General features: G+C 31.1%; 1 long non-coding RNA gene across 5 annotated transcripts in view; it reads right to left on the bottom strand.

Moving 5' to 3' along the window:
- The window catches only part of LOC136025434 (uncharacterized), a 41,231-nt gene extending 32,995 nt beyond the window's left edge, over positions 1 to 8,236 (bottom strand). For 2 of the 5 annotated variants that reach the window (XR_010617098.1, XR_010617097.1), the window contains exons 1-2: positions 8,063 to 8,229; positions 4,893 to 5,021 (exon numbers count right to left, since the gene is read on the bottom strand). This is a non-coding gene — a long non-coding RNA (uncharacterized LOC136025434). Of the gene's footprint in view, positions 1 to 899; positions 1,015 to 4,892; positions 5,022 to 8,062 lie in introns of all 5 variants that reach the window. The other 3 variants (XR_010617095.1, XR_010617094.1, XR_010617096.1) reach the window with 3 other exon arrangements.
- Positions 8,237 to 10,242: the final 2,006 nt, after the last annotated feature.

Here is a 10,242-nt window from a genome sequence, read left to right on the forward strand (position 1 = left end):
CCTCCTCAAACTTTTCCTTGAATTATCACACCCAAATCCTTAGCAGTAGTCGCTAGAGAAGCAGTAGTTGTAGTAACAATAGGGGTAATAGTCACAGTAGTAGTAGCAGAATTGAGTTCAAATATTTCCTTTTCAGTCAATTGACCATCCCCCTCCTGGTGGTACATATTTCCTTTTCTGGAGATATCCTTTAGGAAATGAGTAATTTTCATTTTATATTTGTTTTTACAAAATTGCAACTGTAGATAAATAGTAATTAAAAATAATAAAGTAAAAAGCGAAACTAGTTTTGTTAGTTTGTTAGCTCTCTACAGTCTTATATCTAAAAATTACTAGACAGATTTATTTCCCGAAAATGGAAAGGGCTTTTGAGAGTTCATAAAGTGTTAAATCAGCTCCCAAAACTCATAATTTTGACCAGCGATTTTTGAGAAAAAATTTTCAGTCTTGCATAGATTCTGAAATAAATTCTAAATTATCGTTTTTTCAGTGGAAACATCACTATGAGCTTTATTCTAATGTTTGTCCAATATAATTGATCTGAGATTAAAAACTCACATAAAGTTTGAAATAAATCCTTCAAGTTTGAAATATATCGACAAAATACAAAATAGACGTTAAATAATTATTTACTGAATAGTAGTTATAAATCTATACATGAATTATTTCTTAAATACATTTCACAGTGCTATAAGAAGTTGCAAAAAAAGTAAATTTACGACTATAGGAAGATTTCTTTCCCTGACTAAGAAAAAATAATTTGATACAGATTTAAAGTGGTATAAATTAAAAACCCCAAGGGTAGTGGTAATACAGTAATATCCATAGAATTTTTGGATCATAGACTGTATATTTGGCTCTAATTTAATGAAAGAAAATAAAATCTTTCATTAGCAAACCTTCGCCCGGAAATTATTTTCTGAAAAAGTTACTCCACATCTAGATTTCGGCCTCCTCAAGCCAATTTTCTTGATCATTTCCTATTTTGTCCTCCATTCGCTGCTTCACCTCCAGCTATAAAAATATCTTTAGTCACTTCATTACAAAAAATAACATATACCACTGGTTTCTCTTTTTCTTTTCTTTTTTTTTTCGGATGGTTGTGCTACCCAGGTTTTGTATTTATTGGCTAGTTTTTATCCCCCAACCTTTTTTTAGTGTCCATTTTAACTATTATGACAAGTATTTATTTATTTTTGTTTCCTTGTTTATTTTGACAAATTTTAACTGTTTAATTTTTAATTGACATTGTCCTGTTTAGTTATTAACTGACAAATGATAATTCATTATGATTTTTCATTTTTGTTTTGAAACAAAAATTGTTTGGCAGTTTTCTAGTTTCGGTGTTATATATATCTTGCCTTAATCTTATCTTACTTGTCTATTTATACCTAAACTACATTTCTGCTTCATTAAATAATTAGCATATTAAGTCACAATCATATAAATAAATGGTAATAATATAAATACTCATTTTAAGGATGTTTTTATTTTTTAAGAAATTTGATTTACAATATTTTATATTGTTCTTTATTTCTCTACATTTAATAATTAGATTAACTAGAACTTATGATTTTACAAAATAAAATAGTAATTACTTATCATTTGGCTTCTTATTACCAAAAAATATTTATTAAATACTCTAATTTTGACAATTAAGTCCTTTTCCGGAATGATGCATAAAACGCTAATTATTGATCATTTGGCTTTGAATTGCTAAAAATTATTTATTACTCATTCTAATTTTCACAGATACATCTATATATCTATGTATTTTACAGATACTTTCTTGCCTAATTCCTCCATTCGAGGCAACATTTCTTCGAGATTGATTGTTTTAGTGCTGATTCCAAATCCGAAACGTTTACCATTCTAGCTCATCCACAAATGGAAAATGTCCATTTAGTAAATACCAGCAAATGTGACTAGGTATGTCATTTCTACGCTTTTGTTTACTCAATGAAACTTAATGTTTAAAGTCAAAAGAATTGTTTAGGTATAAAGCTTTGAGAGAGAGTGAGGTTGGGGGAGAGGTTCTAGGAAAATTGTGAATAAAGGGATCAACCTCAAACAAATTGCTATACAAGTGATTCTTTCAGTGTCCGACTTAAAAATATCTGCTGATTCCAAATCCGAAAAGTTTCCTGGTCTAGCTCTTTCACAAACTTGAGTTTGAAAGTCTGACTTTTTCGAAAATCGTCATTGTCCACGAGTTTCGAAGGATTTTCGCATGTCCAATTCTTTGTCTGAAAAATCTACTCTCTAATTGATAATGGTAAAAGTTTTCGGTATATTTGACGCACAAGAATTAACAAAAATCTTATTTGTCAATTGAAACTAAAATAATTCCTGAAAATTTTAACAGAATCGCTATAGTTATTATTTAAACTGCAAAAACATTTATGGTGTCTAGGTGATAATTTCAATTTTTAATTCAAACTAGAAAAATAGCTGAAAATTAAAAAATTAGTTTGGTTTTCCTTTCTCTTAAAGTGACTCGTTAAGTCACTTTATGGGGTGGAATTCCTAGTCTAGAATGATGATTTGTTTAATCTGTAAGAAAGATAAACTCGAAGCGGACGAGAAAGTTGTTGAGACTGAAGTAGGAGCGAGAACTATAAGCGAATTTAAGTAAAAAGCGAAAAAGAACTGATGTGACGGCTATTGTGGGGGATTTTTTCACAAGTCATGCCAAAGTTTTTACACCAATGCAAGGACCATTGACCGGCACTTGTGATTCTTAGTCAAGCAAAATGAGTCCCAGAGGAGGAGTTCAAATCGCCTGATAGAACAATTTGATTTAAAAAACAATTGTTAATTTTATTCAAGCAGAGTGGTTTTTGAAGACTCAATGGCGTATCGTCGAACCTTTGTTTCTCTTAATTGTTCAGATGGTGGGACAGGAAACTTCTTCTTTTGCCTTGGCTCGTCTTTTGTCATTATGAAAGACGTATTGCCAAACCTTTGTTTCTTGTAATTGTTCAGGTGTTGGGACAAAAACTTCTTTGTCATCCAACGATTTATCTAGTACAGGTTTTTGATTTTCAAAGGTACGGTAGGCATTGATGACCTCATCCATGTCAAAACCCAATCATCATTACGATCATTTTCAATTTGTTTGGTTCGTTTTACCTCGACTTGTGAATCGTCATTATGAAATACATGTCGCTGAACTTTTGGTATTTTAACAAAGGTACAGTAGGCACTGATGACCTTATCCATGTCAAAATCCCAAACCCAATCATCATCGCTATCATTTTCAATTTTGACACGATTTGATTCTCGCTGTCCAGGTTGATTTTCTTTGACTCGATCACATGCTTGGTGTCACATGTCTTCTAACAGCATGTGTCTTAGATCTTCATTTTTGACTTGGTCACATGCTCAGTGTGGCAAGTCTTCTAACCGTGTGTGTCATTGTTCTTCATTTTGATTTTTGACATGCTGCCACTGTTCTTCTAACTGCGTGTGTATTTGCTCTTGATTTTCATTTTTGACTCGCTCACATGCTCAGTGTCACATGTCTTCTAACCGCAAGTGTCTTTGCTCTTCATTTCAAATTTTCACAGGCCGCCGCTTTTCTTCTAGCCGTGTGTCTTTGCTCTTCATATTCATTTTGGACTCACTCACATGCTCGGAATCACATGTCTTCTAACCGCAAGTGTCTTTGCTCTTCATATTCATTTTGGACTCGCTCACATGCTTGGTGTCACATGTCTTCTAACCGCAAGTGTTTTTGCTCTTCATTTCAATTTTTGACAGGCCGACGCTTTTCTTCTAACTGCGTGTCTTTGCTCTTCATATTCATTTTGGACTCACTCACATGCTTGGCGTCACATGTCTTCTAACCGCATGTGTCTTTGCTCTTCATTTTCATATTTGACACGCTCTAATTTTCGTTTTCGCATATCTTCTAGCCGCCCGTGTCTTTGCTCTTCATTTTCATTTTTGACACATTTTTGATTTTGGTTGTGATAGACACTTTAGCAACGGACTTTGCTTTAGCTGCCTGTAAAGGTGTTGTCACAATTTATATATATATATATATATATATATATATATATATATATATATATATATATATATATATATATATATATATATATATATATATATATATATATATATATATATATATACTAGCTGTTGGGTTGGCGCTTTGCGCCAACCCAACCCAATGCTTTTTCAGTTTTTATTTTTTTTAGTTTTTTATTAGTTTTTAGTTTTTTCTTTTTAGTTTTTTTTGTAGTTTTTACCTTTTTTAAGTTTTTTTAGTTTTTTTTTCTTTTTTAGTTTTTTAGCTTTTTTAGTTTTTTTTAGTATTTTCTTTCCAGTTTTTTTTGTAGTTTTTACCTTTCTTAGTCTTTTTTCTCCTTTTGTATTAATGCTAAAGGAAAGGTTCGAACCTGGAACCTCTCGAACTTGGAACATAACGCTTTACCAGCTCAGCTACTTTGGCTTGAATACATTCGTTTTTGAATTGGTATATGATGAAATAATTCAGACGTCATATGCGGACAGACAGACAGACACACAAACAAACAACTTATTTTTATATAGATAAATATACATATATATATATATATATATATATATATATATATATATATATATATATATATATATATATATATATATATATATATATATATATATATATATATATATATCACACTTCTGACCCATCTTAATCGTTTTTTTAATGCAAGATACCAATATACATAATTTTCCAAAAAAATATAGAGCCGTTTTTGAGAAAAATTACGTAAATACACAATTATTGTTCGTTTATAAAGATAGTACTGTAAATAAAAAAAGTAAAATCATTCATTTTGAGTAAGGCTTGCATCTTTGGAATAATAATATTTTTATAAAAACAATTATATGCTTACCTCTGTCTCTTCCAAGTTGCTGGTACTGTTTGAATCTTGGGAGCTATACTTCCACATATTTACAATTTTTAGCAGAAGGCAATAGTTCGTTGTTCAATTCAAAGTTTAATGAAGCATCATAGCTGACACCTTAGATATCATAAAAAAATAAATTATAAGAAAAATAATTATATAAATTATTAGGATACAATAATTTTTCCTCAAAAACGCAAAATCATGCAATACGTCCTATATATGTTGGGCTGAAGGGTTCTCTAGTTAAATAATTAACGATTCCAATTGTTTTAAATAACAAAATCAAAAATTAAAAAAATATTCTTTATTACAATACAATCCTCAGACACTTCCTATAAGTTTTGGGTTCAGAGGTTATCTAGTTGCTTAATTAAAGTTTCTGATTTTTTTAACAATCAATATTATTGACTATTATGCTTTTGCAAACACAATAATCAAGATATAAATTAAATTTGTTTTAAAATTTTTAATAATTTTCTGTAGACATAATGATTGATACATATGAAATCTGGTAGCTGGAATAGGGTAAGGTGTAATGAGTAGACAAATCAGGTTCATTGCTATGTTATGGCTACCTATGCAACCTTGATAGTAATCAATTCACTTGCAAGTGCATCCCCATTTGTGGTTCAACAAGTAAAAAAAAAGACTATCAAACAAATAAAATATAACATTACACATTTATACCTAACATCTTAGACTACTTATTTTAACTGTCAAACTTATAGCCTACATATTCACATATTTATTCTTAGATCAAATTGAAAGCAGTTCTTGATTTCTTGTTTTATGTTACTTTCTAAATCAATACTCTTTTGGGGGGTTAATTTCATTTATAATCAAGGCTGTATCCAGGGCGGAAGGGGCTTTGAACAACTCTCAAAATCTTTATCTGACTCATAAAAAGATAAAAATTGCATATAAACTATTTTAGTTGAAAATTAGTTTTGAAAAAGGGCCCTAAACAAATTTTCTATGATATTTCAGGGTCATGTTAAAAAAAAGACAGCTGGTGCCAATCAGTGTTGCCAATGAAAGAATTTGATTTTTGTTGTTGTTAAAGATGGTAGATTCAACTGTTCTGTTTAAGGTTTTGAGCTTTGATAATTCTGATATTTAATTTTTTCTTTTGCTGTGATGCCTTTGTCAATGTGTTTCTGGCCCTTAAAAAAAAAACAAAAAAAAAAAAAACAAAAAAAAAAGAAGAAAAAAAAACTACAATTTTTCTTTTAGTATTCCTTAATAAAAATTTTTCATTTTGAATAATATGGTCTATTTGAAAGAAGTGAAGATAAAGGTTATCACCCTGCAAAATGTGTTAACTATGATTGTATTGCATTTTAGGGAGTAAGAATTGTTTTCTTAACATGTTTTCTTATATCCAAATGGGCTCCTAGGCCTTTAATAGGCTACTCGTTAGCTGGCTGGCTAATTTAAAAATTTGTATGCATATATACACTGTTAAATTAGCCATCTGGGAAGGTCTTGCCAAGCTCCCATGTTAGCCCTCTTCTGATTTCTAAGTCTTAGAAATTTGCCTATTTGACAAGTGTATATCATTCAAAATTCTGGCAAAAAATTTTATACCTTAACTTTTGGCAATTGTCTAGATAGCTACATCCATGTAAGGAAACATGTTAAGAAAATAATTCTTACTTCATAATATGCAGAATAATCATAGTAAACATATTTTGCATGCAGCCTTGCTATACTTTACCCCCCCCCTTCCCTAATTTGCCAACATATAGCCCAAATTATATATTTTGAATGCCTTCAGCATTCTTCTTAAAAACTAATTCTTGTTTTGTCACAGTTAATTCAATTTACAGGTAAATAGGTTGAAACAACTGAGATGCAGATAGGAAATATATAATTTAGGCTTTATATTTGTATGTCAGGGGGAGGGGGTGGTGAAGTATAGTAGGGCTGCATTAAACTGAGTTAACTATGATTGTTCTGTATTTTATGAAGCAATAAGTGTTTTATTAAGATAGGAAATATATAATTTTGCTTTATTTTTGCCAAAACACAGCTTTGTTTTTGTGTTCTGGTTCCTTTTGACAAATTACCTTAAATTGCATTTACAGCAAGATAAGGTGGACTGCATCCTCCTGTAGAACATCTTGCTGTTGAATTGATGGGGTGACACAATTAGTGGGTGTGATGTTGCTCTTTATTTATAGTTTTTTTTTTACATTCTGTTGGATCCTAGCCTCTTCTAAATTTGAGAAAGCTATTATTCTCTTATCCAAATTTGTTTTTATTATGCTAAATTGGTTGATTAAACACTTATTGCTTCATAAAATACAGAACAATCATAGTTAACTCAGTTTAATGCAGCCCTACTATACTTTACCACCCCCTCCCCCTGATGTGCAAATATAAAGCCTAAATTATATATTTCCTATCTGCATCTCAGTTGTTTCAACCTATTTACCTGTAAATTGAATTAACTGTGACAAAACAAGAATTAGTTTTTAAGAAGAAAGCTGAAGGCATTCAAAATACATAATTTGGACTATATGTTGGCACATTAGGGGGGTTGGGTGTGATGTATAGCAAGGCTGTATGCAAAATATGTTGACTATGATTGTTCAGCATATTATGAAGTAAGAATTATTTTCTTAACATGTTTCCTTACATGGAGGTAGCTATCTAGACAATTACCAAAAGTTAAGGTATAATATTTTTTGCCAAAATTTTGAATGGTATACACCTGTCAAAAAGGCAAATTTCTAAGACATAGAAATCAGAAAAGGGCTAACATGGGAGCTTGGCAAGACATTCCCAGATGGGATAGCACCAGATGGCTAATTTGACAGTGTATATATGCACACAAATCTTTAAATTAGCCATCCAGCTTACCAGTAGCCTATTAAAGGCCTAATAGCCCAGCTGTATATAAGGAAACATTTTAAGAAAACAATTCTTACTCATTAATATGCAATACAATCATAGTTTATGCAATTTGCAGGGTGAGAACCTTTATTTTCACTTCTTTCATTGTTTTTTTAAAAATTCATGAACTTCTTAGAACCTATATATTTACAGAGTATACACCCCTCCCCCTTAGGTTCAAATATAGCCTATAGGCTACTCAGAATTGCATCTGGAATCTAAATATAACATTCATTTACATCACAAATGAACTTTACCCCCGTATTAGCCATATTAGTGGATGTCCATGCCCTGTGTTGTGACCCTAAGATGTCTCCTTTGGACTGACGAAAGAAATTAGAAAGTCCCTCTTAACCAGTTTTTTGTTTAACATAACAGAAAGAACGTATTTCATATTTAAAATTGCAATTTCTTTATTGTCAGTAGTGCTATCTAGGTATTTTTTAATTTTCTGAAATAGATACCACAGAAGTAAATTTTTACATGCTAACACTGTCAGATAAGATATTTTACAAGTAATAAATTTTGCAAACTAAGAATCTGTATAACTGCTGCATTCAGTCAATTCTTTTTAGCCTATTAATTTTTAAAATTCCCATAAAGTAAATTTTTCAAAGGAAAATAAAGAGCTACATTGGATGAAAGACAAACGTATTAATTCAAATAATATTTTATGGGTATATTTCAAAACCATTTCATATACATTTTTTTCCAAATAATAATAAATCGCTATCAATAAATAACTGACCCCCTCCCTCCCCCCAAAAAATGATAAGTAAAGTGAAGAAGTGAAAAGAATTTGAATTTTGAGCCATGCGTTTTTTTTTCACAATATCAAAAAAAATTACCATAATAACCAACATTACAGAAACAGACAAATAAGTTACCATCGACATTTATACTGACATTTTGTCCTCATGGTGTCAAGTAGAAAGCTCAGAAAATATTCAGGGGTGTTGAACTAAATCCAAAGATACTATGTTCATCCCAGTCATTAAAAGAATGTGCTTGCAATATCTGAGGAACGGCTTAAGATAATTATTTGAAACTTGTAGGACTTTTATAGCTGCGACTTAAAACTGCGACAGTTTGTAACTACGATTATTTGCAATACCAAATTATACTGACTGCAACTTGCACTTCTTTTGACTGCAACTACCTCAAACTGCCAGTGAGACTACTTGTGTCTGAGGTTGTCACTATCAGTGACGTGACTGCTGCTACTTTTAGCTATGACTGCAAATACAAGCACTATTACTGCTGATACTTCTACTATTGAACCCATTCACAAAAGCTATAAGTACATCCAGATTTTCCAAAAAGCTTATTTACAATATTTAAGGAATGGCTAAGGTTACTAAGTTTAAAATTTAAGGAAATGTTAAAATGGATATTACACTTAATAAAAAATTCAGTGGGCATACTACTAGTCCAATAGACTCGTTGGCAATAATTTAAGAGCCTCTAATGGCATTTTTTAGTGGAAATTTTAAGGAATGTTAAAGAATCGGTGAACTGAAAAGAAACTCTACGTGCATCTAAATTGTCAAAATTGCCTAAGCAGTATTTCAAAGCTTATAAGAGTATTTATTCAAAATTTTCACGAGCATAATGGTGGGAATATAAAGATGAATCGAAAGATTTTATTTGCATTAAGGTTTTGAAAAGACAGTATTGAAATATCTTAAGAACGTGCAGGGCTTTAAATTTGAAGTTTTAGGAAATGTTGAGAAGGATGTTGAATTAAAAACAATAAATTGTGTGCGTTCAGGTTGTCATAGTGATATCTTTCTACACAAGCTTTTTAGATATTGTCGATGTTAATATTTTGGGAAAGCCCAGTAGTAGAAAAATCCCCCCAGTTGAAGTCAGGATAGAAGCTCAACAGTTGCAAGAGAAGTATTGAAAAATCGGAGCAAGTTGAAAGGATCAAAATGTTTTGTAAGTAAATGCCTTACTTCTCGTAGACAGTAAGTTCTGAATGCTACTAGGGATATAGTGGATATGAGAAATGCTTGATCATTGAAGGGCCGTATCTTTGCAAATTCTGGCGATCAAGTAGTTAGAATCAGGGAACTATCAGAACTTGTCTCGCTCAGCCATCTTCAAGAAGCCAGGCTTCCGACTAATAGACTGGAGAGTGACTAAACTGTTTTGGTGACAGTAAGGTGAACTTTTTGTTTCAAAATGTCTCTGCTGACTCATTTACTATCTGATCTTGAAGAAAATCATTTTAATTTAGCTAATAAATGCAAACAAGGCATTTGTGAACGTAATGGTGGGAATGAAAAAGGGATTTCAGATCTACAAATTCCTATTAATAAGTATATTAATCCCTGTAATATGAGACTAATTAAATTATCGAGTGATCTTGTCGTTGCCATGTATAATTTTTAAGGGCTTGAAACTGTGTTTGATACATTACTTAACACAGTTA

This window comes from Artemia franciscana, chromosome 3, assembly GCF_032884065.1.
Source record: "Artemia franciscana chromosome 3, ASM3288406v1, whole genome shotgun sequence".
Classification (NCBI taxonomy): Eukaryota; Metazoa; Arthropoda; class Branchiopoda; order Anostraca; family Artemiidae; genus Artemia; species Artemia franciscana.